This window comes from Vulpes lagopus, chromosome 11 (assembly GCF_018345385.1).
Source record: "Vulpes lagopus strain Blue_001 chromosome 11, ASM1834538v1, whole genome shotgun sequence".
Taxonomy (NCBI): Eukaryota; Metazoa; Chordata; class Mammalia; order Carnivora; family Canidae; genus Vulpes; species Vulpes lagopus.
This window is the reverse complement of record NC_054834.1, coordinates 47,401,160-47,410,041: the sequence shown is the minus strand read 5'-3', so window position 1 is coordinate 47,410,041 and position 8,882 is coordinate 47,401,160.

The window sequence follows — 8,882 nt, the reverse complement described above, 5'->3', positions numbered from 1 at the left end:
CACTTTTCCTCACCTTGTTTCCCTGCTGTTGTCCCTGCTGAGATGAGGGGCCTCAGTGCTCGCCCTCTCTTTCCCGCCACCCTCAGGCAGCTCGCAGGACTGATCCCCTCTTCCTTGACACTCATGACCTCTGTGGAGGCTCCATCGCTTGCCCAGCCCACACCCTTTGAGAAGCCCAGGGGCCATTCTCAGGCTGTAGCCAACTCCTCCTCAGGGAAGGATCTGCTAAAGCCAATTCACAGGCAGAAGGTGAAAGAGACATACCGGGCCCTCCCCAGGAATATCTGCACTTCACAGGAGTTGCAAATAAGAGGCACAGCCTGGAAGAGAACCTCTCCCCCAGCAGTTTAGCCTTGTGGTTAGGGACACAGGCCTCTGGAGCCAGAGGGTTCAAACCCTGGCTAAAACATTCACCAGCCAAGCGACCTGGGGACACCTGCTTCACCTCTCTGTGCCTTGGTTTCCCTATGTGCAAAACAGATGTAGTCACCGTACCTATTTCCTTAACACAGGGAAGGCACTCAGAACATGTCCTGCACCTACTAAGTTCTCAGTAAATATTAGCCATTAGTGCTTATTAATGGAAGGATTTTGAACACTGGGCTGCGTAGGTGACTGTCCATGTCTGTCCAGGGCTGTGTGCCTACCACAGCCAGCCTTAGCCCTGGTGCTGTTATCGGAGGGCAGTGCTGCAAAGGGAGCCAGTGTCCAGGCTCTCAGGCTGGGATTCATCCTCTAGGGAAATCTCCTTGGGAATAAGGGTGAGAGCAGCAGTGGCTGGATTAGGGGTGAGTCTGTAAGAGTATCCCTTACTCCAGGGCATATATGGACAGGAAAGGAATTTGACATCTACCCTCTGCCATTTCCTTTATGTCCAGCTGTCCTGTGAGCTGGGGGTGGGCTCGGTGAGGGATGGGAGCACATGGGGGCCCTTTGTGAACCACTGGGTCTATGCAAGCTGGGAAACAGGGAACTTTCTGCAAAATGGCAAGAGACTCAAGTTCTCCAGGTGACAAGATGGGCCCTGCTCCAGTCACTCCTCCTGCTCCCATCTCCTCCCTTCTGGCCAGTGTCCCTCCAGATAGAGGCAGGCAGGAAGACTGGAAGGCTCCTTGGGGGGGTGTGTGTGTAAGTCTCTGCCACACATGTTGCCTCATCTCCCAGCCCCACTTTCTCCAAGGACATGAGCAAGGGGCCTCCTCAGGCTCCTGAAGACCACTAGGCAACCTGGGAGAGCTCCTTCTCCTGACGTTGGACCACGGGGGATCGGGCCAGTAGCCATCGTGGGTATGGAGGATGCGGCCCGACCTGAAGAATGCTGCTTACGTAGGTGACCCCACTAGGAGAGGAACCAGGACTGAGGCCAGATGAGGCTGAACCACGTTCACATCCCAGAAACTCTGATACGCAGAAAGGAGACACCAACATGATGTGGGGAGGGCAGCCAGCAGGTAACTCTCTCAGCACCTGCACCTTGCAGAAGGTGGAAGAAGCAAGCAGGGAATGGCTGTTAGGCCCACACGCTCCAGAAGCCCACAGTGAGTCAGGGCTGGGCTACACCTGGAAGCCTGGTGACTCCTAGGACAAGAGCCACACGCATGAGTAATGCAGTCCAGAGGCAGATGATGGATGGACCCAGGTCACAGAGGAGGGTACCACTGATTCTGTCTGGGAGGGGGGACATTTGAGCCGCATGGGCTGGGTCGCATTACTGAACCAGAGGAGAAAAGTCAAGAACAGTCAAGAGGCCTTGTTTAGGGTTGACAAATCCTCGGCGTGGGGGGAGGGGGATCAGAGGAGGGATGGGGAGCAACAGAGGAAGATGGACATGCAGGCAGCAGCCTCGATAGCGTATGGAAGGGGCCAGGCTTTACTCTGCAAACAGTGAGGAGGAGGAACCAACATGACATTTTCCTGATTATTAGAAGCAATGTATCTTTATCACAAAAAACTGGGAGAGAAACAGTAAATGGAAAAAGAAGAAATCGACAATCACTCATATGCCAACTACCCAGAAATAACCACTGTTAACATTGTGATGTTTTCCCTTCAGATTCTTATAAAGAGAAATTTTAAAAAATATTCTATTCATTTAGTTGAGAGAGTGAGAGAGAGAGAGAGAGAAAGAGAGAGAAAGAGAGAGCATAAGCAGGGGGAGGGGCGGAGGGAGCTGGAGAAGCAGACTCTCCACTGAGCAGAGAGCTGGATCCTGAGATCAGGATCTGAGCTAAAGACAGACGCTTAACCTACCGAGCCACCCCGGGACCCCTAAAGAGAGCTTTAAGAAGGGGATATGCATGATAAATATAATATGTAACATACAGGCATATTAATATAGCAAAATGCATGTTTCATGTTAGATTGTTTTTTTTTTTTTTTAGAAAGGGCTTTTAAAAAATTTATTTATTTATTCATGAGAGACAGAGAGAGAGAGAGAGGCACAGACACAGGCAGAGGGAGAAGCAGGCTCCATGCGGGGAGCCCGATGTGGGACTCGATCCCAGGTTTCCAGGATGACGCCTGGGGCTGAAGGCGGCGCTAAACCACTGAGCCACATGGGCTGCCCCCCTCATGTTAGATTGTTAGAACATGTTCTGAATTCACAGAATATAGGTTAACATAAAAGCTATCTATAATAATGTTTTTTAAGATTTTTTACTTCTTGGGCAGCCTGGATGGCTCAGCGGTTGAGCATCTCCGTTTGGCTCAGGGTGTGATCCAGGGTCCAGGGATTGAGTCAGGCATTGGGCTCCCTACAGGGAGTCTGCTTCTCCCTCTGCCTATGTCTCTGCCTCTGCCTCTCTCTCTGTGTCTCATGAATAAATAAATAAAATCTTTAAAAAAAGATTTTTTATGTCTTTATTTAACAGAGAAAGAGAGAGAGAAAGAACATGCAAGCAGGAGGAGTGGCAGGCAGAGGGAGAGTCAGAAGCAGACTCTTTTTTGAGCAGGGAGCCCGACATGGGGCTCAATTCCAGGACCCTGGGATCATGACCTGAGCTAAAGCCAGTCGCTTAACCCACTGGGCAACCCAGCCACCCCCAATTTTTTTTTTTAAACAATTTTTTAGTAATCTCTACACCCAACGTGGGGCCCAAACTCATGACTGTGAGATCAAGAGTCACATGCTCCATCAACTGAGCCAGCCAGGTACCCCTATGTGACTTTTTAAAAAACTAAATTGAGATTACACAAAGGGAGAGTTTTAAATTTTATTTATTTATTTATTTATTTATTTATTTATTTTTAAAGATTTTATTTATTTATTCATGAGAGACACAGAGAGAGAGAGTGAGGCAGAGACACAGGCAGAGGGAGAAGCAGGCCCCATGCAGAAGCCCGACGTGGGACTCGATCCTGGGACCCCAGGATCACACCCTGGACTGAAGGCAGGCGCTAAACCGCTGAGCCACCCAGGGATCCCTTATTTATTTATTTTTAATAGATAACACTTTCATGTGTTCCATAGCTCAAAAGGTCCAAGAGCATATATAGTGAAAATGTCCCTTTCACCCCATCCCTCACCAGCTAGGTCCCCTCTTAGGAGTCAGTGAATGTTGTGGTAAACTTCCAGGGACTTTATGCATAGACAAGATAAACCTGTCTTATTTTCTCCTCCCTTACATAAATGTTACCCAAGTGTTAGCCACTTACTCTACATCCCCCAGTTTTTACTAAGTATATCTTTGATACTATTTTGTACCAATACATTAAGAGTTTTCTCATTTTTATGACTACACAATATCCTGATATTGTGATATGGATATATATACCTAATTTCTGCCTCCACTCAACCATTTGGGTGGTCCACAGTCTCCCACCCAGATAAACAGTGCTGCAGTAAATAACTTTGACCGTGTGTCATTTTGCATGAGAACACCTCTAGGGATGCCTGGGTGGCTCAGAGGTTAAGCCTCTATCTTTGGCCCAGGGCCTGATCCTGGAGTCCTGGGATGGAGTCCCACATCGGGCTCCCTGCATGGAGCCTGCTTCTCTCTCTGCCTGTGTCTTTCCCTCTCTCTCTCTCTGTGTCTCTCATGAATAAATAAATAAAATCTTAAAAAAAAAAAAAAAAAAGAACACCTCTAAGTGCGGGATAACCTCCCAGAAGTGCGATGATGATGATCGGTTGCAGGTCAGGGGCCAGGTACAGTCACAATGTTGATGGCTGATGCCAAACAGCCTCTGCAGAGGTGACACCAATTGCTCTGAAACGTTCCTCTTTTGATGTAAATGAAGGATGAAAACAGGTGTGAATTTGGAGGGCCAGAAGCCTGGACCTGCTTTTGGGGAAGGCAGGGCAGGCTAGGAGGCTCTGCCATCAAGCAGGAGAAACACATCCAGGACTAAACCGTGGTTTGGAACCGCCCAACAAAGACAGTGGATGGAGCTGGAGCTGCGGCTCCAACACCGTGCTGAACCTAGAATTATCAGGACAGAGACACGAGTGGGCATTTGGATGAGAGTGTGCCGAGGTCTGTGATGGGGCGATAGGGTGACAGGATGATGGGGTGCTGGGGTAGGGGGAAAGCTGCATCTGACTTGAAGTGACAAATGGGACAGAAACAACCAAATGGGAGGAAGGAGGGACACCTGGATGGCTCAGCAGTTGAGTGTCGGCCTTTGGCTCAGGGTGTGATCCCGGGTCTGGGGATGGAGTCCCTCATTGGGCTCCCTGCAGAGAGCCTGCTTCTCCCTCTGCCTGTGTCTCTGTCTCTCTCTGTGTGTCTCTCATGAGTAAAAGAAGGAAGGAAGGAAGGAAGGAAGGAAGGAAGGAAGGAAGGAAGGAAGGAAGGGAGTGTCTCAGGTTTCAGGAACCTCCAGGTCCCAAAGTATTGAGATATTATGAGTACGAAACTGAATTTGGTTCATCCTCCTGTGTTAAAGAGAATGACTTTCAATCTGAAAAACAAAACAGACACATTAAGAAGGAGTTAAGGGGGCGCCTGGCTGGCTCAGTCAGGGGAGGGAACATGTGACTCTTGATCTCAGGATCATGAGTTCGAGCCTCACATTGGGCATAGAGATTACTTAAAAAAATAAATAAGTAAAAACAAAACAAAAAAAAGTGCAAGAGAATTGAAGATTTCTGTTTTAAGACAGACTACTGACCACACGTTTGTCATCCCTCCTGTGACCCCCCCCCCCAAACTGACAGTAAACCAATGAAGGAAAGTACATTTTCCTAACAAGGAAGAGAACAGGAGGGAGGCCAGCACAGATGCACATTTTCAGCAAGTATATAGGGGTGGACGTAGAGAAGAGTGGTCCCTGATGAAGAGGGAGGACAGGGAGCCCAAAGTGGGAGGCAGCTGAGAAGGTTGCTCATCATCCAGCAGAACCACAGCAGGGCTCAGGCCACAGTGAGGCCATGGGGTTGGACCGTGTAGAGGAAGGAGGCAGGAGATGCAGCCAGGGCTGAAGAGAGGAGGACTGGCTAACACACAGGGACGGAAGATCCCTAAGAAACACGTAGGGCAGCCAGGCATCCATCCCCAGTTGGAAGGTTCAATGACCCCAAAGAAGGGGCTTCCACCTCTGTGACTTAGAGCCCCCCTTGTGACCCAGGCTCCATTCCTAAAGGAAATGAAGTCTGCCAACTGACCTACCAGCCTCACTCTTAAATATGGAAAGACAAAGACCATCAGACATTTAACAATAGTCTCTGGTATGGGACGTCTGGGTGGCTCAGCGGTTGAGCATCTGCCTTTGACTCGGCGTGATCCCGGAGTCCGGGGATCAAGTCCCACATCAGGTTCCCTGCGGGAAGCCTGCTTCTCCCTCTGCCTATGTCTCTGCCCCTCTTTCTTTCTTTCTTTTTTTTTTTTTTTTTAAATATTTATTTATTTATTTATTTATTTATTTATTTATTTATTCAGGAGAGACACAGAGAGGGAGAGAGGCAGAGACACAGGCAGAGGAGAAGCAGGCTCCATGCAGGGAGCTGATGTGGGACTCGATCCCGGGTCTCCAGGATCACGCCCTGGGCCAAAGGTAGGCACTAAACCGCTGAGCCACCCAGGGATCCCTCTGCCTCTCTTTCTGTGTTTCTCATGAATAAATAAATAAAATCTTAAAAAAGAAGCCTCTGGTATGAAAAGGAAACAAAGGTAAGGACATAGGGGAGGATGCTCCACAAGAAAGAGAAATAACTTCAGACACAGAAGACACAAGAAAACTTTCAATAACTAATAGATAATTTCAGGAAGATTTGTGGAGGTGTTGCATCCCCAGACAAGGACAAGATGCTATGAAAGAAGCAACCAGAAAATAGTGTGAGTGGGGCACCTGAGTGGCACAGTTGGTTAGTGTCTGACTCTTGATTTCAGCTCAGGCCATGATTTCAGGGTCCTGGGATCAAGCCCTGCATTGGGCTCACAGGAAGTCTGCTTCTCTCTCTCTCCCTCTGCCCCTCCACCGATTCTTGTTCTCTCTCTCTCACTCACTCTCTCAAATAAATAAATAAAATCTTTTAAAAAATAAATTAAAGAAAGGGAAAAAAAGAAAATCGTTTGAGCTACCAGAGATTAAAGATAGGATTGTAGAAATAAAGATTTCAATAAAAGATGTTGGAAGGTAGAGAATTACAGAATCATTCTGATGAAAGTCTATCCAGGAAAAATGTACAAAGAAAATGAAAGGGAAGACATTCTATTTTTTTTTAATTTTATGATAGTCACACAGAGAGAGAGAGAGAGGCAGAGACATAGGCAGAGGGAGAAGCAGGCTCCATGCACCGGGAGCCCGATGTGGGATTCGATCCCGGGTCTCCAGGATCGCGCCCTGGGCCAAAGGCAGGCGCCAAACCGCTGCGCCACCGAGGGATCCCAGGGAAGACATTCTAAAATAAGAAAACAAAATAATTCCCCAAAGCCAAAGAACACAATTTTCAAATGTAAAGGAGACATCAAGAATCACAAGTGAATGAGAGATCCACACATAGGCGCTGTCATGACGAATGTTTAAAATAGCAATGTTAAACACAAGATCCTAAAAGTTTCCCTAGAGGAGAAAATGTTTACATCGAAAAATATTAAGAATTAGTGGTGCCTGGCTGGCTCGGTAGGTGAAGCATGCAACTCTTGATATAGGGGTTGTGAGTTCAAGCCCCACACTAGGTGTAGAGATTACTTAAAAAATAAAATCTTAAAAAAAGATGAAAGAATAAGACTGGCCTCAGGATTCCCATTAGCTAAGGCTTTGACATTGTGTGAAAAAAGCCATTTTTAATCCAGAAGTCTATATCCATTCAAATGACCATTCAGGTGTGAGGAGGCACCATGACACTTTCAAATGAGAAATGAGGGACTCAGAAAATCCATGTACCATAAGCCTCTTCTTAAGAAATTACTTGAAGATGGGGTGCCGGAAAATGATAGTGTAAACAAAGAAGAAAAAAAGAGGGAGGGAGGAAGAGAAGGGGGAAAGAAGGGGAAAACAGTGGGACCAGGCCAGGGCATCAGTGAAAGGAAGAAGTCCTAGGTGGACAACCATGTGACAGAAAACTCACCCAGGGTCACCTGCCTGGCTTGTTGGAAAAGCACAAGATTCTTTATTACAGGGTTTGAGTTTGAGCCCCACATTGGGCATAGGGCTTACTAAAAAAAAAAAAAAAAGATAAATAAACAATAAAAAAGACAACTTGCCCAAATTAGAGCATAAGAGAGAGGACTCTGTGTGAGGAGTTCCTGGAGTAAAGAAAGGGTGGGGCTTCATACACAGAATATTTGATAGGCTGAAAAGTTGGAAAACAAACTTGAAGAAATGGTTATGTAAAGTGAAGAGAGGAAGAGAAGAGGAAGAGGAAGAGAGGCATTCAAACTCTAGGATAAACTAAAACAAATGAAAGGAAACGTAGTTATAAGACATTGCTGGCTCTGCCACAAACAATTTTTACCTTGTCTCAAATGTAAACGTTATTTACTGGATTTAAGCATCTAGAACCAACCTATAGGCAAAGCATGAAGACAATTATGGTTAGAAAATTAGAATATAGTATTAGCAACATTGAGCATTTCGAGTAAATGCTCAGAAGACAAAGTTGGGAAGGAGAGCCCGAGGGGAAAGGTAGGAGTGATGGTATCCTTCGCCTACAAAATAGTGAGTCCAAACTAGCAAGAACGGACAGGATGGGAAATAAAGATATAAATATGTTACTTGAAACAGCAAGTAATGAACAGATTTATTTTCATTTTACTGGAAGGAACTGAATAAAAACAGCTCTCTAACCGTGTTGGGAGGACAGTGGGGAGAGGGCTGTACAGATGATGTATGTGAACTAAATCCCTATCCTCCTCAGCTAAAAAATCAATGGAGGATGTCTAAAATGGAGAAATACAGAAACAGCAGCATAAGCAGATTATTTAGAAACATGGAAGTCACTCCCAGAGTAACAGGTAGAAGTGGTTGCCTCCAAGGAGTGAGACTAGCAGGGTAGGAGGGATGAGCTAGTAGGGCTGTTTACTGTAGGCTTCTCTGTTCAACCATAGTTAAAACCATGTGCAGGAAGTACTTGGATATAACCATGTAATTGCATCACAAGGTAGACAAGAAGGCAGGCGATGGGAGCTCATGTGCCTCACACGAGTGCTAGAAGCCAGACTCAAAGAAATTTGACACCCAAGTCATGAAATACCTTGCAGGTAGGAGGGAAAAACAACCCGGATTAATGATGAGGACTTCGGAGATGAGAGAATGTTCTGATTTTCACAAAGAGACAGAAGGTATTTCTGGAAACTACGGGCCAAATGGCTCAATATAGAATCCTGGCAAAATTCTAGCACAGATTATTAAACAGATGGCTTGGGAGTGCTTCGGGATTTATTTATTTATTTATACTCTGCCTTGTTCCAAAAAAGAAGGATTTGTAGAGGCTTACACAG